Raw genomic sequence first — 27,767 nt, 5'->3', positions numbered from 1 at the left:
AGAACAGTGGACTCCTGTCTCAAAGCTCTTCTCCTCAGCAAGACCAAGACAAATGCCAGTGTCCAGAGTTCCTCCCCCAATTTAAAGTACACTCATTCTGAGCCCTCAGGCAGTTTTGAAATGGTCTAAGTCCCCACCCAGGTAGTGTAGCTTGTTCCCAGCTGCCATTCACTTAGGCTGCCTCCTGGAGCCTGCGAGTGGAGCCTGCGCAGTCAGAAGCCATGTGGCTACTAGGGCCTCAATATTGTGTGCTCCTTGGAGAAAAAATGTGAACACACCAGTGAGCATATCACCAGGTCAGTGAGAGAGAGAGAGAGATTGACTCCATCTTGGAGGCCATAGACCATGTGGCTGCAAAAGCCATATAGCCCATGGAGAGGACAGGCAAATACACTGTGCAAATACATGTCATGAGCAAGAGCAAGCCAGATAATGAGAACATTTCTTTGTGCCCCCAGAATTATGTTAGTTTGAGTGTGGAACAGACCAGGCATCCAGGCTAGACTGACAGACCTCTTTGTTCCAGCATCTCCCACTGCACAGTTTTTATCTCCATGGTACATGTGCCTGCCTTCCCTTGGTCCCACCCCTAATCTTGTATTGCAAGTGGGGATGGAGGCTTTTTCCTCTATCCAATTATCTTGCTAGCCTTTTGTCCACTCATTGTAAAAACTTCTCCCAACTGTCCTTTGGGCTGGTGGCAGGGAGACTTCCCCAGCACTTCAGACTGTCTACTGGTAACAATTATATCGAAAATAATTAGGTCAGGAGTCACACATGAGACCAAGGCTCCAGATCATTCAATCTAATCCAACCTGGAAGCCTTTCTGTTTACTGAGTCTCACCCACAACCCTCACTCATTCGATTTTTCATTCCTAACTTTGTTATTTTTGTTATTTTTAAAATGTTGAGGCTACTTATAGTTAATTTTAGGCCTTAACTCAAAACACATATTTATGTGTTACAATAACTTTTATTTTTCTAGAATTTGCTATTTAAACTCTTCACTATTTCAAGATTACTCCAGGTTTGGCATTTGTAGCACATGACTAAGCATGTTAACACTTGCTTTATCATTAACATTTACCAAATGTTAACATCCTCAAGGAAAAGAATATTGTCCCCTTTTTTTACAGTTTCAGAACCATTTTATACAAAGTCACAGTATCAGAACTCTGGTAGAAAACGGGGAGGAGGGGTGAGGCAGGAGGGGGAACCTCAACTAAGGAGGTGTCCATGGTCTCACCTTGGAGCTTCTTAAAGAGGAAGGCATTCTGGTACTCCTTCATGCACTGTGTGGAGCATGACTCATCCAGAGAGTGACTAGACTTGCTTGATGTCCCCTATCTGCACCTTGTGCCCTTGAGTTTCTGGCACACCAGGCTGGTGGCCATGATGACTTGAGTGGCTTGGCACAGGGAGGTCCCCAACTGGATGCGGGTCAGCACTGTGTAGGTGTCCTCACTCATCTCCACATTTTCCTCCTCGCATCAAATACTGAGGATCTGCTTCGTGTCCTTCTCACTGTAGGGAGAGGTGGAGACAATGAGCAATCTGTCCAGTGGGGCAATGGGAATGCAATAGGGACTCTGGTAGCTGATACCCCCAATCCAAGTGATGCAGCAGTTGGTGGCCATGATGAGGACAGGTGCCATATCACTCTCCAGGGCCGGGTTGAGGAAGGAGAAGCCCTTGATGTCTGGCATGTGATCTCCCCTGTGTTTCCTGAGAAGGGCAGGAAGCCCTGGGTCCAGTAGTTGATGACGTCTATCTCATGAAGGGATGTGGTGTGTACCACCTCCTTGCATTTCTAGAGCTCCCTATCTGGGCATCGCACATAGTTGGCCTGGGAAATCATGGTATCACAGTCATGGACACGTGTGAAGGAGAGGCCCATCTTGGAGATCTTGCCTGTGGCCTTGTCGATGGTGATCACATCCCTGGCCTGGACTTTGTCCTTGGTCAGGGACTCAATCATTTTGGTGCCTAAGTTGTACATGGTCTCGATCTCTGTGGTCTTGAGGGTCAGCTTGCCAACCTTGGAGCCCATCCCTGTGGCTGACCAATCGATCTGGAACTCCACTACTTCCCCTTCAGTGATCTGTCTCCTCCTTGATGTGAAAACCAATAGACCTCTGGAAGGCCTGCGTCAGTGCCTCCATCTTGCACCTCTCCAGGGAGATCTTGCTGTCAGTGATAGCTGTGAAGAGGGTGTTGGGGCCCAGGGCCTGCACCATGCCCATGGTGATGGTTGTCTTCCTGGTACCTAGCTGGTCCGGTGGTGATGAGCACGGGCCACCCAGCGATCTTCACTTCCAGGATCATCTCCAGCACCACACTAGCTGCCTGCTGGGCCACCAGCTGACTGACCATGCCCTGGGAAGCCTGCCTAGGCCCCAAGGCATTGCCCAGCCCCAGTCCCCAGATGTGGGAGTGAGCACCAATAAGCTTGATCTTTGTCACATCATGGATCTCCGGGACCTTGGTTGTGACTGTCACAGTTGCTACAGTGCTTACCAACCACTGAAAAGAATATTACCTTACTGGTGCTAGGCAAATTTCATTCATATCTGGTCTTCATCTTGTCAATCCCAGGAGTATGCAATTAACTTTGTACTTGAGACCATAAGAAATAAATTTCTCTGACTTCTCTCAATATTTTACTGATTTATTAATTTATTGATGTATAGAGAGAAGGGAAGAGAGGCAGAAAGAGAAGGAGAGACACATCAATGTGTGTTTGCCTCTTAAGCACCATCTACTCTTGACCCCTGGAATGCAACCCAGTCATGTGCTGTAACTGGAAAGCAAAACAGCAACCCTTTGGTTCTCAGGCTGGCACTCAATCCACTGAGCCACAGCAGCCAGGGCTCTTTTTTACTTTATAATTTTTTTTCATTTTTAAATTTCATTCTTATTAATTGGATCTTGAATGAGGTCAGATTTTTCACTTTTTGTTGAGACTACGTTATGGTATGATTGTAGGAAATTAATATTGTGAATGTTTGTTCTGAAGCAGGTGCTATTCTTTATCTTCTTGTTTGTTTTTGCCCCAGACATTTCACTCATTCTTCACAGCAGCAGTGGCAGATGGAGTGTGTGTTAGGTCAAGTTTGAATGTAAGGAAATTTAGTCTCAGGAAGCTCAGAAAACTTAAGAAACTTTTCTAAGGCTACACAGTTAGAAAATAATAGTGCTTAGTATTTGAACTCATGATCAGAAATCTTAAGGCCAGCATTCTTTACATGATACTCCATTGTTATGATCTATATCAATAAAAAGCACTATACACAATTTTCTATTTAAAAGACATAAAAGAAAAGAAGGTTAAAATGCTCTGAATTAAAGGTCAGACAACAATTCTGTAAAACAAATATTCTAAAATGTCATAACTATGTTCAATGTTAAAAATATTTAACTTGGCATTCTGTATATTTTATAAGATTTATACTTATCAATATGCTTATCAGCTTTTCTTCTTCTTTTAATTCACTCTGAATAAATGTAGCACAATTTTTAAAAAGTTTAGAATATTAAAAGTCTAAATCCTTTAATTACATTGTATTTGTAATTTTTTATATATTTTTTATTATTGTTCAAGTACAGTTGTCTCCATTTTTACCCCACCACACTTCCCAGCCCCACCCATCCCTGCCTCCTACCCTAACTCGAACCTACCCCATTTGGCTTTGTCCATGTGTCCCTTATACATGTTCATTGATGACCCTTCCTCTATTTTCCCCCATATACCCTTCTCCTCCCCTCTGGCTATTGTTAGACTGTTCTTTACTTCAATGTCTCTGGTTCTGTTTAGTTTGCTTGTTTGTTTTGTTGATTAGGTTCCTCTTACAGGTGAGATCATGTGGTATTTGTCTTTCACCACCTGGTTTTTTTCACTTGGCACAATGCTTTCCAGTTCCATCCCAAGCTTTCGCAAAGGGTAGGAGCTCCTTTCTTTCTGCTGCATAGAATTCCATTGTATAAATGTTTCACAGTTTTTTGATCCATTCATTTACTCAAGGACACCTAGGTTGCTTCCAGCACTTGGCTATTGTAAATTATGCTGCTATGAACAATGGGGTGCATAGATTCTTTTGGATTGGTGTTTTGGGATTCTTAGGGTATAATCCCAGCAGTGGAATTGCTGGGTCAAAAGGTAGATCCATTTTTAATTTTCTGAGGAAATTCCATACTGTTTTCCACAGTGACTGCACCAGTCTGCATTCACACCAGCAGTGCACTAGGGTTCCCTTTTCTCCATAACATCTCTGACACTCGTTTGCTGATTTGTTTATGATGGCCAGCATCACTAGTCAGCAGAGAAATGTATTTGTAATTCTTAATTATTACATAAATAAAAATTTAACTTCACAAAGAGGTTTTTGAAAATAGAATAGCTCCTTATGTTAAATTGTTCAGCTATGGCAGAGAGAAGACTTGCTTACTTTCTTAGAAGAGTGTCAAATTTTCTTTTATGCTATTGTTTCCCCTGAATTTTCACTTCATAATCATTCACTATTTTATCACTTAATAGTGCCACATCATCTACTGCACTACTTTTCTCATTAGGTTCATCCAAATGATAAATTGTTCCTTTTTTACCAAACTTTTGGTTGGTCTTTCATGTCTTCTCTAGTCATTCCTAAAGGTAAGAAGTAGTCTAATCGCCTCTACACTCCATGTCTATGGTCCCAGTCCAGGAGAGTTTTCCTCTATGTGGTTTATCTAAAGCAAAAAAATAAATTACATTATCTGCCATTTATAACAGTATATTTATTACTTTTAATTAAAATGAATCACAGCATAGCAGAAATAGTATATGCATCAAGAAGAGCTAGCTCTAAAATGAGGACTGCACTGGCTGAGTATCAGGGAATTGCTTGGCAATTAATTACACTTGGTTTCAACCCTACGCTACTACGTTTCACTGAGTAGTCATTGGTGACGCAGCATCAGGCTCCAAGGTGACATACTGAAAGGAGCTATTTCCAGTATCTTTTATACATATTTCTGTTCATATCAGGTTTAGAGTTTCTTTGGAACAGGAAGTCTGCCTCTCAAAATGGCTTCTGATCACCTATTCATTGCTCAATTCAACCATTTGTGGAAAAAAAATTACTAATCACTAGCAATTCTTTTTAGGAATGGTGGTGTCAGTTAGACAAGAAACTGGGATTAATTCCCAAAGACATTAGAGATAAAGAGTTATGATTGCCAAGTGACAAAAGCTACAATGGAAAACTCTTTTTTAACTCTTCTACTTCAGAGGCTGTTCCCTCACTTTTTCCAACTGCCAGAGTTGTTTTTTTTTCCATTCTTCAAGGCATAGCTCACTACACTTTCTGAAAGAAACCTCAAGTCTTCTTTACTAACCTGATTATAACAAGTAGGTTTTTTAAAAATTTTATAGGATAAATTGTTCCCTTTTTACTAAACTTACAGGGTACTAAAATGAGTGCTACTTCAAAGAGTTCCTTGGGGGAAAATTTATTCAAATTCACTGTCTTTGCTTAGAGCATTTTTAGAGTAAAACTTCTTTTAAGAATTTGACTTCAGATTTACTGTGGAAGAAAATTGTCAACCTCATTACTTTACAGTCACAAAACATGCTTCCTTAGTCCTGAACCTCTATTTTCTCCTTCTTTGATTCTCAGGCTGACATTCAATCCACTGAGCCACACCAGCCAGGGCTATACTCTCCTTCTTTACCCTTCATCTATCCTAATTTTTTGACATTAAGTTCTATCATTTCATCCTGTCCCTGACTGACAAAAAAAAAAAATACAGCCACTCAGCGAAATCCTTCATAAAGCACATGGTATAGAATTGTTATAAGAATGTTAACATTTGTGGTTCATTTATGATGCATCAAGCACCTTGGTAAGTGCTTTGCATGACTTAACTTTTTTCTTCCTCCCCCAAAGGTGTGTGGTGTCCTCACCCTCATTTTACACAGTGAGATAAAGGAGAGAAGTTAAATGACTTGCCCAAAGCCTTGCAGTTAGTTCAGATTCAGACCCTGTTAGGTTGATCTCGGGTCCTGAGCTCTGAGATACTCCTCTAGATAGTTTAGATGGTTTCAGTGTAATTGAGAGAGTAATCAGCATTTCTGTTCCTTTTAATTCTATAGACAACACTGATAGAGTACTTCCATTCAAATATCCTCATCTTCTGTTTTCAAACTGTGGTATTTAGGAACAATCTCCATATCCATTGTCATCAGTACTTTTCCCCATTTTGTCAGTTCACATGTTACACAGAGTCTATGCTGTGTGTGCCATTTTACTACTGGACAACTGATACTGATTATGAGTAGGACTAGAGGACCACCATGTCCAGTAGATCCTCTGTTCCCTACTTTGTATGATCATTTGCCAAAATAATAAGGCATCCCTATCAAGAAGGTGGAAAGGATCTTCCTGGGAAATGGGTTACAGTTCCAGGGTGGAGACGATTTATACTACCTCTCCTAATAACATTCCTTCCACATTCCTCAGAATTCAGTGTTTATGGTGATTGGTTGAGAGGGGTCAGAAAAGTGGGAATCGGTTGTAAAATAATTTTTTTGAGGAATTAGATATTTTGTAATTTACATAAAACTTAGTATACTGTTGATACAGGTCTAAAACAGGGTATTTCCATTACCCTGAGCAACTCATTGGTGAAAAATAAAATCTATTCAATTAGATTGCTTGAATCATCTTTTGATGTAACTTAATGCCACATTGGGTTATGGTAAGTAAAGAGGAAGGAGCTCCTGTGAATCAGAGGGTATTTTATATATAATAAAGATAAATTACTCAAAAAAAGATAAATTACTTATCAGAAGCCTAAGTCCTCTCTACAGCAACTATCTCTGTGGTCATCCAGGTTTAAAAAAAAAAAAAACTACCAAAATAACTCATTTTATTTGTCCAGAGTTGATTTATCAAATGGTTTTCTCTCTCATGTCCAAAAATATATATCCCAATTTTAAGACTATAAAAAATTATTTTTTTTCCATTGAAGTGTCTTCAAATTATCTTAATAGCAGCTACTTGGATGCTTTCCCTGAAATTTTTTTCAGTACAACCATGGGTAAACTTTTAAAGTATTTTTGTATGTTTTAGTTTTGAGTTCATTCATTTATTCATTCATCAAATATTTATTGAGCATTTATTATGTATCAGATACTGATCCAGGAACTTTGATACTGAGGTAAATGGAATAGATAAGCTTTTATTTTCATAAAGCTAATGTTCTATTTAGCCATGACAGAAAATAAGAATATCACATGTATATGTACACACACACACATTCACAAGATAATTTTATACAGTATGAAAGTTGACAGAATACAAAACACAAAGTATAGTATTGACATGGAGATTACTGGTGCAGTGAGATTAGGTGTATGTATTTGAGCAGGATATAATTTTGGGAGAGTCCTCTTTATAAAAATAACATGACATGAGCTTTAAAGAGTTGATAAGTGGAAATAAATCTAAGGTGAGTACATGTAGGGCATAGGGAGAGTCTTGTGTGAAATGACTCAAGGATAAAATCACATCAGACCAAGAAGGAGTTTATCATACATTTTAATGAGTTTAATGTATATGTAGTGGAAACTACTGGAGAGTCTTAAGCAGGAGAAGTATATAATTTGACTTATTCTTTAAAAAGAAAACCCAAGTTACCAGGAAGATAATAGACCATGATGGAGTACAGAAATGAAAACAAGGGCAATAGCAATGGGTTAGGAAACAGATGATAAAAACTTAGATTAAGGTAGCAATAGTGGAGATGATGGGAAACAAATAAATTCAAAACATATTTGCCAGTCGAGTCAACAAGACTTGCTGATAAATTGCAAATGAGGGGAAAGGCAAGGGGAATAAAAATGACTTCTTGAATATGGGCCTGGCCAGGCTGTGGAAGTCAGAGGGAGGATGACCACAGCAATTACTGAGTTGCATAGAAAGGGAATGTTCAGAAATGGGGTGTGGAAGAGGGAGGAATCAAATGTTCTTTTTGTGACATGCTGTTTGCCAAATTTATTAGTATAACAGTGGAGATACCTAGTTAGCAGGAAAATGAGAGTTGCACTGGGAATGAAATGGAAAATAGAGAATCTGAAGTCCATTAGGTGCTCATGAATCCATGACACTGATTTAGATCAAGAGTGCAGAGTATAGACAAAAGAAATAAAACCAGGGTGAAAAACCTGGGCCCACCAAAGTTTAGAAGACATTCACAGAAAAAGAAACAAGCCAAGTAGACAGACTGGGCAGCATTGAGACAGGAGGAACCATGACTGTTACGAAAGCCTAGGAAAGAGAGTATATAAAGCAAGATGACAACTTTGAGAGTGCTTCTCACAAGTCAAATAAAGAGAACAAAGTACTGAATATATGATTTGGCAAAATGAAGGTCACTGGTGTTCATAAGAAGAGTCTTTTCTCTGAAGCAGGGGGAGAAATGCCAGTTACCAGTGAGCAAGAGAGAGAACAGGTTATGTAACATTGGTAATACATATATACAGGGACTATCACTTCCAAGAATTTTTACAGTAAAGGAAGGATGTTTTTGTTTGGCCTTAATGAAGCATTTTCAAACATAAAACGATCAATAGAAAAAGAAAAAACATGATGATATAAGAAAAAGGGAAACATAATTGCTAGAATACAGTTCCTGCAAAGACAAGTGTTATAAAAATTTAGGAACTGATGAAAGATTGGCCTTAGGAGCATGGTCAATTTTCTTAATATAACATACATTTTATCATCATCATTATTAATGTTTGACATTTTCTTACTATCAGAAAATACTTATTTCTGTGTTTTCTAAGTATGAAGCTAATTGCATCACTGACTACATACATATATATATATTGAAATGTTCAATACAGTAGATTTGAAAACACATGATTGTTTATTTAAATAGGTTTACTTTGAAAACTTTTACAAAATTAGTTATACAATTAACATTATATCAGAATTATCAGCAACTACAAAGTCAACTCATTGCATGTTTCATTATTCTCTAGCCCTTGTAAATACCATTATTAAATTCAGAAATTAGATTTTGGTATATATATATATATATATCAATCAGTACATAAAGTGTGTATATATATATATATATATATATATGTATATCAGTACATAAAGCTTTTGATGTTGTGATAAATTCTTCATGTTTATTACTTTTGATACATGTATAATATTCTAACAAGGCAATGTATGAGATCTGTCCAGAAGGTTTCCAGCCATGTAGTATGAAAAATAGAGACATTATTGAAGAAGATACAAGATACTAGAACTACTGTAAATAGGACAATGATACCTCAGTAGGCTACAAAGCAGGCACCCTGGGACCTCACACAGTTCTCCCAATCGCCATCAGCTGCCTGGTCATATTTTTCTGAATCTCACTGACAGTCTGAAATCTCTTCTCCTTCAAAGATGATTTTAGTTTTGGGAAAAGCCAGAAGTCATGGGGTGCCAAATCTGGGTTGTATGGACACTGAGTCATTTGATGTTTTGCCAATAAACTGCACAAGATGTGATGCATAAATGGGCATGTTATCCTGATGAAGCTGCCATCACCAGCTGTCCATAGCTGTGGCCTTCTGAATCATCCCAATAGTGTCCACAGAGGACTGTTCAAGCATAACATGAAACTTGATGCAGATTCATTGCTCTACCTACTCAATCATTCTGAATGTGACAGCCACACAGTACATATGCTCACTGAACAGCATCTACTGCCCCCACTGACTAGTACAGTGAAGTCCTCATTGTTCATGTGTGTGCATTCCAGTCCACTCTTGGCTGCCAGGTTATGTTGATGCTGCACAAATTGTTCTAGTTATGTTAACAATAGCTAGACTTTTCCCAGACAGAACTCATATGACATGTATCTTAATTGTTATTAATCTTTTTCACTCATCTAAAATTTTACTAATATTAATTTTTGCTTCAGTGAATAATTTGGTATATTCATTTTTCATCTTTGTGTGAGAATGTCTTGACTGAGTCAGTTATACTTGGTGCTCAAAACCATAGATCTCACATATCGGTTATATATAGCAAATGTCTCCTACACAAAAAAAGAGTTCCTAAGATAAAAATCAGCAATAACTGGAAAGGCAGTCTTACTAATAGTAACTGACACTTGCATAACACTCACTCAAGGCCAGGTACTTTCTAAATGCTTTATGTATATTAATTAATGTAGATCATAAGAGAATTATTATTGAGACAACTTTACAGATGAGGAAGTTGAAGATCAAGAGGTTAAGTAATTTGCCCAAAATGACACAGTGAAAAAATAGAACTCTATTACAGGAAGTTTGACAATTTGAGTATTCTCTTAACCATTATGCTGTGCTGTTTTGAGCAGTTAAAATACCCTCCTATTGCATTTTAGATGGTTTCTTTTTCTAGGTGTACTGATTTATTTATTTTAAAAATTTTAAAGATTTTATTTATTTTTACAGAAAGATGAAGGGAAGGAGAAAGAGAGGAGAGAAACATCAATGTGTGGTTGGGACCTGGCACACAACCCAGGCATTTGCCCTGACTGGGAATTGAACCCATGAGCCTTTGTGCTTCACAGACCCGTGCTCAATCCACTGAGCTACACCAGTTAGGGCAATTTATTTATTTATTTATTTGTTTGTTTTATTGGGGTAACATTGGTTAATAAAATTACATATGTTCCAGGTATACAATTGTATAATACATTATCTGTATGTTGTATTGTGTGTTCACCACTCCAAATCAAGTCTCCTCCCATCACTGTTTATCCCCCCTATAACCTCTTCTACCTCCCGCATAACCCTTCTTCCCCTCCGGTAATCACATGCTGTTGTCTGTGTCTATAAGGGATGTTTTTGTTTGTTTGTTTGTTTAATACCTTCACCCTTTTCACCCAGCCCCAACCCCCACTCCCCTCTGACAGCTTTCAGTGTGTTCTCTATCTATGAGTCTGTTCCTATTTTGTTTGATATTTTATTTTGTTCACTAGATTCCCCATGTGAGTAAAGTCACATGGTACTTGTCTTTCTATGGCTGGCTTATTTCACTTAGTATAATATTCTCCAGGTCTATCCATGTTGTCAAAAAGGGTAAGATTTCCTTCTTTTTTATGACCAAGTTGTATTCCACTATGTAAATGCACCACAGCTTTTTTGGTCCATTCATATAGTAATGGACATTTGGGCTGCTTTCAGGTCTTGGCTAATGTTAAGTAACACTACAATGAACATAGAGGTGCATGTATTCTTTCAAATAGCGTTTTGTATTTCTTTAGATATATTGCCAGAAGTGGAATTGCTGGGTTGTAAAGCAGTTCCAATTTTTAATTTTTTTTGAGATAACTCCATACTCTTTTCCACAGCAGCTAAACCAATCTTCATTCCCACCAGCAGGGCACTACGGTTCCCCTTTCTCCACAACCTCGTGGTGAAGTCTTGTTTGCACATTGCACAATTTTAAAGTGATCTCATACATGACACCCAGTTAAATGTTTTTATAAAAGTACTTAATATTCTTAAGGCTTCAAAATAAACAAAAATTATCAAATTTAGATTGATTTTAATATGTAGAAATTGTGATTGGAAATAATCTCAGAGAAACAGGGTTTAATTGTTGTTATTTGGTGGTGGTGGTTTTTCTTTTTTTTCTTTTTTTTATTTTTTTTTATTATTATTTTTCTTTAATTTATTTTTTTTATTTCAATCATTGTTCAAGTACAGTTTTCTCCCCCCTACTCCCATTCCAGCCCCTCCACCCAACCCTCCCCCCTTCCCCCCATTACCCCCCACCCCTAGTTTTTGTCCATGTGTCCTCCAAATTTGTTCCTGTAATCCCTACCCATTCCCCCCTGAAATTCCCTCTTCTCTCCCCTCTGGCTACTGTGAGACTATCCCCTATTTCAGTGTCTTTGGTTATATTTTGCTAGTTTTTTGTTTTGTTTTGTTTTGTTGTTTAGATTCCTGTTAAAGGTGATATCATGTGGTATTTGTCTTTCACTGCCTGGCTTGTTTCACTTAGCATAATGCTTTCCAGCTCCATCCATGCTGTTGCAAAGGGTATGAGCTCCTTCTTTCTTTCTGCTGCATAGAATTCCATTGTGTAAATGTACCATAGTTTTTTGATCCATTCATTTACTGATGGGCATCTAGGTTGCTTCCAGCACCTAGCTATTGTAAATTGTGCTGCTATGAACATCGGGGTGCAAAGGTTCTTTTGTATTGGTGTTTTAGTGTTCTTAGGATAGAGTCCCAGCAATGGAATTGCTGGGTCAAAAGGCAGAACCATTTTTAGTTTTCTGAGGAAGTTCCAAACTGCTTTCCATAATGGTTGTACCAGTCTGCAGCCCCACCAACAGTGCACTAGGGACCCCGTTTCTCCACATCCTCTCGAACACTTGTTGTTTGTTGCTTTGTTTATGATGGCCATTCTGACTGGTGTGAAGTGGTATCTCATTGTGGTTTTAATCTGCATCTCTCTGATGGCTAGCGATATTGAACATCGCTTCATGTGTCTTTGGATTTTCTGTATGTCCTCCTTGGAGAAGTGTCTGTTCAAGTCCTTTGCCCATTTTTTAATTGGGTTACTTGTCTTCTTAGAGTGGAGTCGTGTAAGTTCTTTATATATTTTGGAGATTAAACCCTTGTCTGAGGTATCATTAGCAAATATGTTTTCCCATACAGTTGGTTCTCTTTTTATTTTGATACTGTTTTCCTTAGCTGTGCAAAAGCTTTTAATTTTGATGAGGTCCCATTTGTTTATTCTTTCCTTTCTGTCCCTTGCTCTAGGAGACAAGTCAGTAAAAAAGTTTCTGCGTGAAATATCTGAGATTTTCCTACCTACGTTCTCTTCTAGGACTTTAATGGTGTCACGCTTTATATTTAAGTCTTTTATCCACCTTGAATCTATTTTTATATAAGGTGTAAGTTGGTGCTCGAGTTTCATTTTTTTGCACGTAGTTGTCCAGTTCTCCCAACACCATTTGTTGAAGAGGCTATTTTTATTCCATTTTATGTTGCTGCTTCCTTTGTCAAATATTAATTGACCGTAGAGGCTTGGGTTTATTTCTGGGCTCTCTGTTCTGTTCCATTGGTCCATGTGCCTGTTTTTATGCCAGTACCAGGCTGTTTTGATTACAGTGGCCTTGTAGTATAGTTTAGTGTCAGGTATTGTGATTCCTCCTACTTTACTCTTCTTTCTCAAAATTGCAGCAGCTATTCGGGGTCGTTTATGGTTCCATATAAATTGTTGAAGTGTTTGTTCTATGTCTGTGAAATATGCCATTGGTACTTTAATAGGTATTGCATTGAATGTGTAGATTGCTTTTGGTAGTATGGACATTTTAATGATATTAATTCTTCCAATCCATGAACACGGTATATGTTTCCATTTGTTTGTGTCTTCCTTGATTTCTCTCCTCAGTGTTATGTAGTTTTCTGAATACAGGTCTTTTACCTCTTTGGTTAGGTTTATTCCTAGGTATTTTATTTTCCTTTTTGCTATTTCAAATGGGATTTTTTTCTTGATTTCTGCTTCTGCTGTTTCATTGTTGGTGTACAGAAATGCCTTTGATTTCTGGATATTGACTTTGTATCCCGCTGTTTTACCAAATTCATTTATTAGGTCAAGCAGTTTTTTGGTGGAGTCTATAGGATTTTCTATGTACACTATCATGTCATCTGCAAACAGTGACAGTTTTGTTTCCTCCTTTCCGATTTGGGTTCCTTTTATTTCTTTTTCTTGTCTGATTGCTGTGGCTAGAACCTCCAGTACTATATTGAATAGAAGTGGTGAAAGTGGACATCCTTGTCTTGTTCCTGTTCTTAGTGGAAAAGATTTTAATTTTTGCCCATTGAGTATAATGTTGGCTGTAGGTTTCTCATATATGGCCTTTATTATGTTGAGGAATGCTCCCTCTATTCCCACTTTACTGAGTGTTTTTATCATAAATGGGTGCTGTACCTTATCAAATGCTTTTTCTGCATCTATTGATATGATCATGTGGTTTTTGTCTTTGCTTTTGTTTATGTGATGTATTACATTTACTGATTTGCGAATATTGTACCATCCTTGCATACCTGGAATGAATCCAACTTGGTCATGGTGTATGATCTTCTTAATGTACTGTTGGATGCGGTTTGCCAGTATCTTGTTGAGGATTTTAGCGTCAATGTTCATCAGCAATATTGGCCTGTAGTTTTCTTTCTTTGTTGTGTCTTTATCTGGTTTTGGAATTAAGATGATGTTGGCCTCATAAAAAGAGTTTGGTAGTCTTCCATCTTTCTGGATTTTTTGAAATAGTCTGTGAAGGATAGGTGTTAGTTCTTCCTTAAATGCTTTGTAGAATTCTCCTGTGAAACCATCTGGTCCAGGGCTTTTGTGTGTTGGGAGTTTTTTGATTACTGCTTCAATTTCTTTTGCTGTTATTGGTTTGTTGAGGCTTTCTGCTTCCATTTTATTGAGTTTTGGAAGGTTATATTTTTCTAGAAATTTGTCCATTTCGTCTAGGTTTTCAAATTTCTTGGCATACAGCTCTTTGTAGTAATTTGTTACAATCCTTTGTATTTCTGTGGTATCTGTTGTAATCTCTCCTCTTTCATTTCTGATTGTGTTTATTTGGGTTTTCTCTCTTTTTTTCTTGATGAGTCTGCTTAAAGGCTTGTTGATTTTGTTTATCTTTTCAAAGAACCAACTCTTGGATTCATTGATCTTTAGAATTGTGCTTTTAGTCTCTATGTCATTTAATTCTGCTCTGATCTTAGTTATTTCCTTCTTTCTGCTTGCTCTGGGCTGTCTTTGTTGTTGTTCCTCGAGTTCTTGTAGACGTAGGGTTAGGTTGTTTGTTTGAAATGTTTCTAACTTTTTTAGGTGGGCCTGTATCGCTATGATCTTCCCTCTCAGGACTGCCTTGGCTGTGTCCCATAAGTTTTGGGTTGTTGTGAGTTCGTTTTCATTTGTTTCCAAAAACCGTTTGATTTCTTCCCTAATATCATTCTTGACCCATTCATTGTTTAATAGCATGCTGTTTAATCTCCATGAATTTGAGTGTTTTGGGTTTTTTTCCTTGGGGTTGGTTTCTAGTTTCAGTCCCTTGTGATCCGAGAAATTGCTTGGTATGATTTCAATTTTTTTGAAATTGTTGAGGCTTGTTTTGTGTCCTATCATGTGGTCAATCTTTGAAAATGTTCCATGTACACTTGAAAAAAATGTGTATTTAGCTTCTTTGGGATGGAGGGTTCTGTAAATATCAGTAAAGCCCAGTTCGTCTAGGGTATTGTTCAATGCCACAATATCTTTGTTGATGTTTTGTTTGGAAGATCTGTCCATTTTTGATAGAGGGGTGTTAAAATCCCCCACAATAATTGTGTTGCTGTCCATATCTTTCTTGAAGTCCTCTAAGATTTTCTTTATGTATTTAGGTGCTCCTATTTTGGGTGCATATATATTTACTATGTTTATGTCTTCTTGGTGAATTCTTCCCTTGAGTATTATGAAATGACCTTCTGGGTCTCTCTTTATGGATCTTCTTTGGAAGTCTATTTTGTCAGATATGAGTATTGCTACCCCGGCTTCTTTCTCCTGTCCATTTGCTTGGAAAATTTGTTTCCAGCCCTTCACTTTCAACCTGTGCAGATCTTTTATCCTGAGGTGGGTCTCTTGTAGACAGCATATGTGTGGGTCATGTTTTCTTATCCAATCAGCTATTCTATGTCTTTTGATTGGAGCGTTTAGTCCATTTACGTTTAAGGTTATTATTGATAGGTACTTATTCATTGCCTTTTATGTACGTGTGATCCTCTCTCACTCTCTCTTTTCCTTTCTTTCCTTAAAGGAGTCCCTTCAGCATCTCTTGCAGAGCTGGTTTAGTGGAGGTGTATTCTTTTAGACTTCTTTTGTCTGAGAAGCTTCTTATTTGGCCTTCTATCTTAATTGAGAGCCTTGCTGGGTAAAGTAGTCGTGGTTGCAGGCCTCTGGTTCTCATTACTTGGATTATTTCTTGCCATTCTCTTCTGGCTTGGAGTGTTTCCATTGAGAAGTCAGCTGTTAGCCTTATTGGGGCCCCCTTGTATGTTACTTCCTTCTTCTCCCTTGCTGCCTTTAAGATTCTCTCTTTGTCTTGAAATTTTGCCATTTTAATTATGATGTGTCTTGAGGTGGGCCTCCTTGGGTTCCTCTTGATTGGGACTCTCTGTGTTTCCTGTATTTGTGTGACTTTTTGTCTCATCAAATTAGGGAAGTTTTCCATCATCACTTGTTCAACTAGGTTTTCTATGCCTTGTTCTTCTTCTTCTCCTTCTGGTATCCCTATTATACGGATATTATTACGTTTCATATTGTCTTGCATTTCTCTTAATCCCTCTTCATTCTTTCTGAGCCTCTTTTCCCTTTCTTGCTCTTTCTGGGTGTTTTCTTCTATTTTGTCCTCTAGCTCGCTGATCCGTTCTTCTGCTTCATCGATTCTGCTTTTCATTCCTTCTACTGTGTTCTTCATTTCAGAGATTGTATTCTTCATTTCCTCTTGGCCCTTGTTGAGAGTTTCTATTTCCTTTTTTATGCTGATGTAGTTTTCATTGAGTTCATTGTAGCTTCCCTGTAGTTTCTCGTAGCTCATTGTGAGCTCATTGAGCTTCCTGCCAATCACTGCTTTGAATTCAATATCTGATAGTTGAATTGCCTCTGTTTCATTTAGCATTCTTTTTGAGGCTTCCTCCTTTCCTTTCATTTGGGGAGTATTTCTTTGTCTTCCCATTGTTTGTGAGACTCTTCTTGTTCACCTCAGCTTCTTATATTGATCTGTTCTGGCTCCCTCGGTTTATGATGTGAACTTCTTTAGTAGAGTAGCAGTGAGTTTCAGTGGTACTGTTTCCTTGACCCCCCAAGCTCGCTGGTCTTGGGCTGTTGTTTAAGTTGGCTTTGTGTTTGCCTTTGGGTTCTGATTGTTGTTGAGTCTTTCTTTGGTGGTTCCTTCCCGCCAGCTGGTTAAATGTGGGTCACTCTGTCCACCACCTTCTATATTTTGTTGTGCTGGTGAGGGCAGGTTGTGTTGAGGCTGGTTCTTCTTGATGCAGCGATCCATTCTTTGTTCTTTCGGTTCTGCCACAATCCTTGGTCCTCCGTTCTCAAAAATGCTGAAATATGTTGGTTGCTTGCCTTTCCACTCCAAAGATCGGTCAGGACTCTCTCCCCTGAGCAGAGGAAAGCCAAATCTGCTCCTTCCTACTCCGACGCCATCACAATTCAGTGGTGGTTTTTCAAAATCAAGGCAATTCCAAGTAATGTTGTGTAGATTCCTTATTATTTGAAGGGTACATAGGAAAGTCAAAATTGATGGGCACAGTTTATTGATTAGGCATTTGATGATCAATTAATACATTCTCTTTTTATTTAAGCCAAATTTATTTTGGGGGTTTATAATTATTCAACCACAGGGGTAAATTTTTGGCTCCATAGTTTCTGGTGGTTATGTTCAAATGTGAAATGCAGGAATTTACATTTATCAGTGCACACTGGTTATGTCATTGCCTAACAAAGAGCCTGGCATGTGACAAAACATAAGCACACATAAACGAAAAGAACGGGGAATAAGCAAACCCATGGATGAAAGGTCTGGCCATGCCTTGGCCCGAAGGGCAGGTAATGGATTTGATTTTACTTTACTAGTGTTTTTGAGGTAGAGCAGTTGTAGAAAACCTCTTTCCACAGGTTATTAGTCTCTTTTTTATTGAAATTCTGAAGTCAACAATCAGGCCTCCTAGTTAGAAACTATAACTTTATGAGAGGACTTAGAGAAAAATTCAGTTTCTGCAGAGAGAGAGAGAAGGGGAGGGAAATGAACAAGTAAGAGAGGGTTAAGGGAGATGTAAGAGATAGGAGGAGAGAAGAGAGAATAGAAGAAAAACCACACAGAAGTTGGAAAACACCACCAGAAGAAGGCCAAAACTCTTCTATTCACTTGTAATAAACAACCCCAAATTCCATTAAGAGAAAAATCAGACCAAACAGAGAAAGTCACAGGCTCAGCTTTATGCAAATGATTCACAAGCAGAGTGGGTCTAAAATATATATTTTTAGGGACAATCACATGACAAATCAAAGCAAAAATGCATCTAGTTCCAGGGCCCCTGAGAGCTTGCCTTAACCTGCCGACTGAAGGGCCAGTACTACTAGTTTCTACAAGGAAGGTTTGTTATCTGGTTAACCAGATCAACTTATTGAAGATTCTTGAAGTAACTATGCATGTTGTTCACTTTTATATGCAATACTTGAGAACATTTACATTAGAGGTTATACAAATTGGCACAACTGTGACCTAAATTAAAAAAAACAAACATATTTCTCTCTCCTACAAAATGTCTGAGGGCCTGCAGTTTGGAGCTGATTAGAAGGTTCCACATTCATCAGGAACTTAATTACAAGTGTTAAAGAACTTTATAGTTAAGTATGAGTGTACTTATATAATGTTCCTGAATTCAAACTGTTTTATTTTCTACATGAAAAAATTTATATCGAGATTTAAAATTCTGAGTTTATTCGTACACAGACATCTGTTGAACTAGTTAACTAGCACAGAAACTATAATTAACTTATCTTCCATCTATCTATCTCTTGCTCTACTATTCTCAACATGCATTTGCCACCTAATAGTCAAATTGCCTACTTGAACTCCTGTTAATCATATTGACAGAATGTCAGAAAATAGAGCATGATCTGAAAAAGAAAGGTACATTCTCCTTCTAAACACTCTGACTGAAAGTTAGTGCAGCAATTCCACATTTATTCCTAGTGGACAAACTATAGTTCTGTGGTCATAACTTGTGAATTTGGAATAAAAACAAAATATAGTTTTTATTCCAAATTTTTATGTACTTTAGTGAAGCTCTTCAGGAAGGAGGAGAGTGTGGATACTGGGGGATAACCCACAGTTTCTGTTACAAAACTACTTTTTATTTGTATATATGTGGACATATAAATATACATAGTTAGCTATATAAATATTGCTAAGGAATAAGGGGAACATAGAACAGACAACTTAAAGTTGCTACTATGAAGCTGTATGTACTATATGCCTGTATAAATGTGTGTATGCATATTTATGTGTGTATATGCAAGTGTGTATGTATAATTATTGACCTTTTACTAATGTTTCTGGGACTGTTCTAAATTTTATTTTATTTAATACTGAAACGTATTCATGTTTCAGATGATAAAATTGAGGCTTTGGAAAATTAAGAACTTGCAGAGAATCTCATAACTCATCTTTGACTGACTTGAATATTTGTGCTCTTTATTGGGATGGGTGGATGGATGGATGGGTGGATGGAATCTCAACAGATCAACTGATGATTATAGGAGGATAGATTGATGCATAGATAGAAAGATGTATTTGTAGTTAATGATGCACAATTATGTATTTCTTTTTTCATTTCCTAGGGCTACTGTAATAAAGCACCATGAACTGGATGGCTCAAAAGAGCAGAAATTTACTCTCTCACAGTTCTGGAGTCTAGAAGTCCAAAACAAAGGAGTTAACCAAGCTGGTACCTTCTGGTGGGCTCTGAGGGACATTTTCTTTCATGCCTCATTCCTAGCTTCTGGTAGCTTCTGTCAATCTTTTGCATTCCTGGCTTCTAAATATATCACTTTGCCTCTGCCTACATTGCCACATGAAGTTTTTCCCAGTATTTCTGTCTACTCTGTGTCCAGATTCTCTTCTTCTTATAAGGAACAAGTCATTGGATTAGAGCCTAGTTTAATCCAATATGATCACATCTTAACTTGATTACATCTGCAAAGCACCTATGAGTATTTCCAAATGAGGTCACATTCACAAATACCAGAAGGTAGGACTTCAATATATCCTTTTGGTGGACACATTTAAATCTTAGGTTAATTTTCAACAAAAATTAATGCTGATTATTAAGTGATATTTTGACCCCATTAACTGAGTTTATTTTCTAAAATTGCAAAAGAGGAATATTCTAAGGATTTTACTGGAAAATATGAACTTGAATTCAACTACACATCCAGATTTCCCTTATTCCAGTGCCTAAGGAATAGTTACTTTATCCCGTCTTTTAATGCAAAATCACCTATAAAAAAGAAATGTTTAACATTTAGATAATTGGGAAACAAAGATCCCATTCTACCTAGATTTTTATAATCACTTAAGCTTCTCTAATTTGGTATCTTTCAAGATAGACTCAAATATACTTACATCTTGAAAAACATTGAGTGAGAAATCGGTGAACAATAAATTACTAGTTCTAAATCAAAAGCCAGGTCCCAGTTGTAGGAATAGCCAGTACAGCCACTGTGTCTATCAAGAAAAGATCACCTTGAAAAAGAGTCATAAAACAATGAGAAAAATTATTTTTTAGTGATGGTATTATATTTCAGGCTTTAAAACTCAATTCAAGGGCCAAATTCAAGTAAGTCCCAGTAAATAGTAAAACCTAATTGGTAGAGGCTAATGTAACTTAAGCTAAAATTGTATTTGGGAAATTATAGGATATGTGGTTGTTTGGGTAGAGAGAAACATAGGATGTCCTATTGAAATTCACTGTGAAGTGTGAGTAGAGAGACATAGTTTTTTAAAACAGGATTTAAAGGGTTCGTCTGCCAGTTGTGTGTAGGATGGAACAGATGGAGGAGACTGAGTTAGAACACCTACAAAGCTCTTTTATTCATCTGTGTGAGGCGATGAAATTGTCATTTAGGATGTTAACAATGAACACAAAGTGAAAAGAACTTAGATAACAGGTATCTTGAAATAAAATTTATATAATTTGATGACTAACTGGATCTTAAAAAACGATTGGAATGAGTCACGTGTCATTCACAATTTGGAGACTGGATGAGTGGCGTGAATCAGAACTAAGAGGTAAGAATTTCTCAATAAACACAGCTGTCACAAACTAGGAGAAAAATAGTTTACAACATGTTGACTTCCTCTCTTTTAGAACTTGGGGAAAAACAGGAAAATGTCGAGTTAATTTGTATCTTTAGGTATCTAAACAAAGCCTAGAGCCTCCTATAATGCTCCTTTTATTACTCCCTTCAATTTTGCCTTGGTCTAGTCCATCTCCCTAATGGAACTTTGGGACAAACGTGAAGTGTCAAACTGTCCCTGACAGACATCTGTGTCCTAGATTGCATTGTACTTTCAAATTGCATTTTCCCCAGGTTTAATGCTTAAGTTATCTAAAAGATCAAAGAAACAAATAAAATGTCAAAATTTATATAATGGACAGAGATATAATATATCAAAGAAAATATACACAAATTCATTTTGCCCCTTTAGAACTTAACCACTAATGGATACATTATAAATTTCACAATTAACCTCTGATCATGCTTTTATGTATTTTTTATTTAGGTAATTGGCTTTAAAATTTTTCAATTATTATGCTTTAGTAATATTATGCAAAAGGAATACTTCTAAAAATGATAGATTGCATTTCAAGAGCTTTTAAATTTGTCCTTTTTTTACTCAGACATATTTGGGAGTCATATATTAGCAGTTACTATAGAAAGTTTGGTTAATAACTTCCTATATTTTGCAAAAAAATGTATTTTATACCTAATAGATTAAAGTGGGGGCATATTTTAGGAGCATCTTAATAACATAGCTGACCCTTAAATAACAGAGGGACTAAGGGTGCTGACCCTCTCCTCGCAGTCAAAAATTGCATATGACTTTGAATGCACCAGAACTCAACTACTAATAGCCGATTGTTGATCAAGATCTTTAGTGATAACATAAAGTCAATTAATACATATTTTGTATACTATTGTCTTATATACTGAATTCTTACAATTAAATAAGGTAAGGAAAATAATGTTATTTTAAAAATCATAAAGAAAAGACAATAAAGTTATGGTATTTATGAAAAAAATCTTATAGTAGATTCATGCAATTCAAATCTAGGGTTCAAGGGTCAACTGTAATTTGTATAAAACAGATACTTTTTGTATTTTTCCATTCTCCCGTGTTCATGGTTTCAAGGAATTTATGCTACTCTTTGCATTTATTTTTTTTAAACCTTTGGGCATCTTATGCTCTAGTAAAGGGTACAATCACATTTTACAGTTTTAATAAAATACTGAAAAAATAAAATAAGCAATGATATGTCCACAAAAGTATTATCAAATCTTTTGTGGAAAGATTTAATTAGTTTAGATACTTTGGAGATGGATTTAAGGTGATGAAATATTAGCTATTCTTTGAGATATATTGAAGAGATTAAATAATTGTATTTCGTTAAAAATTATACTAGCCTGTGGAATTAGTTTTCATTGTGTGAAGCAAAGTTTTGGATTAAAATGCTGTCACACAACACATAAGGATTCATAACAGCCTAACTTTGTTCCTCTGTTTTAAAATAAATTTTAAGTGGAGTTTATTTATTTTCATATACATGATAAAGCAGAAAGACAGTATTTTGCAGAGCTTTTTGTGGAATTTATTTTTGTATGTATTTGAAACACATGTGGCACACTAGCTAATTTATACACTGCTGTATTTTAATATTGATACCTTATCAAAATGGACTGAAGGATTTAGTAAGAATATCCGAGACTTTGACGACACAGCAAATGCAAGACTACTTACCATCTGAGTCAAGGAAGAGTTGTTTTAAGCAAAAATCAGGAAATGTTAACACTTGATTGATTATGTGGCCTAGATTCATTGATGCTTTTGGAAAACAATGTGCCTTTTAGTAATAGCATATATATGATGCATCAAATGATTAGTCACCTGATATTACTATTTCATGGAGAATGATAAAGCAGTCAGCATATACAAACGAGGTTTGTCCACAGATGCTTATATATTCTTATTGTCCATAATCTATATGAGAATTATAGGGTGTACACACACACACACACACACACACACACACACAGGGGTGGGCAAATTAGGTTTACAGTTGTCCATATGGAAAATACTACAATAATTAATAAATAACAATACAAGAATAAACTCTGTGTTTCACATACAGCTGTAAATCTACTTTCGCCCACCCCTGTATATGTGTGTGTGTGTGTGTGTGTGTGTGTGTGCATGTTTACATTTATCCAGAAAGCTGCAATGAAAGTTTAAAACCTCATTTGAAGAATGGCTTTGAGCACACTGTGAGTTCCTGATGATAAAGAACAGATGGGATTCATTGCTAACTCAGTGTGAAACAGGAGGAAAATGCCTGCAGATATTCGAGGCTGGTATGGAACAGCTATTCCAGCCCCAGTAGCCAGAGCTTATCAGGGTGAAAGAATCAAACTGATGAACACAAGGCAAAGTTTGTGCAAAAGAAGTGAAATCGGCCAAGTAATGACTTGATTCCTGACGGGAAAACATCACTTCTGAAAGGGATGTTTCAAATAAACTAAAAAATAGAGACACACTGGTCTCAATAGGCTTCAGTTACAGTGTTGCAGGATTCTGAGAAGCCCAGCAGTAATTTATAATCTGTAAAGGGCTTGTATACAAAAAGCCAACTTCTCTTTTAGTGTTAGATGCCCCCTCCCACCTCGTCTAGTCTGGAAGAAAAGAAATATGCCAGTCAAATGGCAAATCAAAATCAAATTTCCACATAATCCACAGTGGGGAAAACATTTAAATACTTAAGAATATAGCAAACAGGCTGCATGGAAATCTTACTTAATAACTGGAAGTCTGCTTAATAACTGAGAGAGATAAAAGAAGAAACAAATTATTATTATTTAACAAGGAAGGAGAGAAAGATCTCAATTGTTATCTGAGGATAGATAGAAGAGTGAACACTTGACCTCTTTGGGTGTAACATTTTTATAATACTTCAGGTGCTCAGAAATGCTCAGTGTGTATAAGCTATTATTCAGTTAATGAGATGCTAAACCCCAATTTGCATTGAAATCGTCCAGTGTTGCTTTTCATTAAAGAGATAATGGCTCAAAAGGTATTTTAGGTGTTGCTACAAGCTTCTGTTTCCATTCCTTTTTTTTTTTGTTTACAAATTGGGTCACATTGTATTACAAGACAGCAATCAGAACTATAATGTACTCGTGTTACCTGATTTGGCTACACAGAAATGATAAAACATGATGGCTCACTTGCACCTGGCATGAAATCTCAGCACAATGCCGTGCCGAAGAAAGTCAGCAGACTTTTATGCGATAACTGAAATTTTTACTTTAAGGCACATTTGTGAATATTAAACTGTGCTCTTGGAAGACAAAATATCGGCAACAGTCTGGTAGGTTAGAGCTCTTATATTTTTCTTGGATTTTGTTGGCATTGCAAACTAGCTGAGGGTTTGCTCTCCATCGAACTCATTAGCCCGAGGGAGGAAGCACCTGGCTGTCGCTGACATGCTAATGGTGGTGCCGAAAGTAGTAGACTTTTTTTGGAATCATATATACCCGAGCTTCAGGGCAATTTTCTAAGATATCAGGTCCTTGGTAGAAAGTCTAGATCTTTTATTTGCCCTCTCAGTACAAACTGTGAGACTATCATCTAGAAAGGGCACTTCATAAATGTTTACCATAATCATAATTCTTGTCACAGATGAGGAAGGTGTGGCAAAGTCAGTCAACTTTTACTTTGTTGGGAATGAGAACTGCCTTGCAGAAGGAAGTTGAGTAACTTGTCTCTAGGCAAAGGCTGGCCCATTGGTCTGTAAAGGACCAGATAGTAAATCTCAGCTTTATGGGCTGAACCACCCAGCTGTGCCCTTGGACTGTGAAAGCAGCTGTAGACAATGTCTAAATGAATGACTCTAACTGTGTTTCAGTAGAACTTTATTTTCAAAAACAGGCTGGAGGCCAGACATGGCCCACGGGCTATAGTTCATTGAGCACTTCTCTAAAACCACATAAAAGTTCATACTTTGATCATTCACCCTACTGCTAGGTGTGTACATAAGCAATCTTTTTGAAAAGAATAATTAAAAATAATAATAATTCTACCCTAGTGTTCATTGTGATTTTATCCAAAATGGGTAAAACTGTAACTGCCTTAATGCTCAACAACACAGAAATAGTCAAGCACATCAAATAGAGGTAACATTATCCATCTGCCCAAACATAAATTTGAAAAATGTATGATAATATCTCTATATTTTTTTAAATAAATGAGATTAAGTGAAAAAATCAGTTGAAAAAATTTGTGCACATAAGGACAAAAATTAAACATGAACATACATCATCAAAACACTTAATTCTGAGTGTATGAAATTTGAAATTCATACATAGAAGACAGAGAGAAATCCCTGGGATAATTCTCACAGTAATTTAGCAGTCTCTTATTGAGCATTTCTACTCAGTATTGAGATAACAAATAAATGATAGCCTTTCCTGAAAGAAGTTTATAAGCAATGGAATATGACAGAGAAAATAAATTGTGACACATCCTCTACTAGATAGTGAAGGAGAATGAGGGAGAAGATTCTAAGAGAACCATAAAAGCATGAACATCAGGAGAAGAACTTGCCATAAAGAAAGCTAGTTTAGTGCGGCAGTTGGAACTATGGTGGGGATGAGGGGTGAGACCTAACGTGAAGAGCTTGACATGACATACCACGGAGTTTAAACTTAGCACAGAGGCACTATGGATGAGAGGAGTGGACTTCACTGATAGGACTTAAATTAAAAATCAAATAATGTCTTTAAAACTTTTGATATTAATTTGAATGATCTAAGTAAAGCACGGATGGCACATAGGAAACAATTTTAAGAAATATCACAGAAAAGTGGCACTAGAGTATCATTTGAATGCTGAATCCTTCTCATACTACTGTGCGGCCTGCAGCAAGGTTGCTAGCTTTTCTAGGACATTTTACATCCTAGATTTACAATTGACACAGTAATGTTTTCCTTGATTAACATTATAAAAATTATAAAAACTGTTTTAAAACTATTAGTACAGTGCATGTTCTAAAGGAAAAACATATTATTGGAAGTTGTTAGTACTGATTATAATAATATATGTTGGAAGTGGTAGAATCTCGAATAAAATAAGTTTGAGAATAATGGAGAAAAAGGAAGGAAGTAATAGACAGATTAGCAAAGCCCCTGGATAGGAGAATAAAAAATGACTTGTCAAAATTGACCTTCAGGAGGATTAGTTCATTAATCCAATTTGCATTAATTTGGAAAAATTATTAAAATATTTGAGGTACAAAAATATTGGAGTCTGGCCCGGTACTAATGTAAAAATGTGAAAAACGTGACTTCGCTGAAGTACATAGAATCTGTAAGATATATGCTATCCTGGACTTGTAGGTGTGTGAATACCTAAAGTGAACAAGGAGAAAGTTTATCCATGTGTGTCACTGAAGGGATGCAGTAAGGAGCTGACCTGCCATTGTTCAAGTCCTAACTCACCCACTAGAGTGCAGAATCCAGCCTGGCATGAAATGCATAGCTACTATTGCGAAAAACTCTTCCAAATTTTCTAAGAAATTCAAAGTAGAAAATCAAGAAAATAAATTTCTAATAACAGACCCAGTTTGATTCTATTTTGTTTGAAACCATATTGTTGATTGGCAATGCTCCTTTCCTTCCCACTTTCAATTCTGTCCCTTTAGCAAATGTCTCTGTGAGCAGAGATGGCAAGCAGGCACAGCTGCAGCCCCTCCTCCATTTACTTCCTCTTTCTAATATGTAATCTGGAATGCCTGTCAATGTTCTTCACCATTGTGTACTTTTTTATTCAATGTATAATTTTTCCATAAATAACTTGCTGATTTCATGTTCTTGTCTATGATGTGGTAGCATGTCAAAGAGGCTTTTTAATCAGTAAACAAATTATGTCTATTGCTTTACCCCTGTCAAGAACTCCTTGACTCCCTTGCCTGATGAAAGTTAATTAGTTTGTTAAGCCCGACACTCATCCTTCTTTTTATTAATCCATGCTAAGTTTTTTCCATACCATTCTATACTTGCTTAAGTGTTCTCATGTTGATTGTCATAATCATTTAACCCAGTATATATTTTTTCTAACTAGAGTTATATAGTTCTTTCTAGGAGTTTAATGTCTATTGATCTTCTCTCCATAAGAAGAAAAGATCTGGCTAAATTTTGCTCAGTTTAATATTTATATTGCATTTTAGCAAATGAATTTGCTCATGTTCTGACTTTGCTAAATTAACATGTGTTAAGTGGAACACAGAGTGTCAGATGGTGAATTACAGTTCAACAAGAGACCAAAAGAGAATCTGAAATAGAGAAGTTTATTACTCATGGGTCCTGAAGGAAATACACAGAGTGCTTGATGGGCTACACAGGGAGGGCAAGGCAGAGTGCTGACGGAAAGAGCCACAGGATCTGAGGCACACACCTTTATCCGGATCCATGGTTGGAGTGCTTTGGGGCTCCTGGCTAAGGCCAGAGTGGTCGATTCCAACCAAAAGAGCAGTGCTTTGGCAAGTTGCACAGGGGTCATATCTAAGTAAAAGGGGAAGCCCTGGAAGGTTGGGTACTATTGATCACAAGGGCCACCAGGAAAGTTATATCAGGAACTTACATGTGTTTGTGACTCGATTGGCTGTTATCTAGGACACGAACATGCCTGAGTGGCCTAGTGTCAGTTAAGAGACCTGCGGACTGCTTACCCAATCACAATGGTTGCCAAGGCAGCAAAACCATGGAGTAGTTTATCTCAACAACCCAAAATAGAAAAAAAAATGTAATTCAAGACAGTGGTCTCTGTCAAATGATCTGATCACAAATAGATAAAGTTTATGTAAAGTCGAAAAATACAATTAGGT

The 27,767-nt window shown here is 37.0% G+C and overlaps 1 pseudogene; it reads right to left on the bottom strand.

Annotated features, from left to right (window-relative positions):
- Positions 1-1,286: 1,286 nt before the first annotated feature.
- Positions 1,287-27,442, bottom strand: LOC114490218 (annotated as a pseudogene).
- Positions 27,443-27,767: the final 325 nt, after the last annotated feature.

Source organism: Phyllostomus discolor, chromosome 1 (assembly GCF_004126475.2).
Source record: "Phyllostomus discolor isolate MPI-MPIP mPhyDis1 chromosome 1, mPhyDis1.pri.v3, whole genome shotgun sequence".
Classification (NCBI taxonomy): Eukaryota; Metazoa; Chordata; class Mammalia; order Chiroptera; family Phyllostomidae; genus Phyllostomus; species Phyllostomus discolor.
This window is presented reverse-complemented; position numbering and strand designations above follow the sequence as displayed.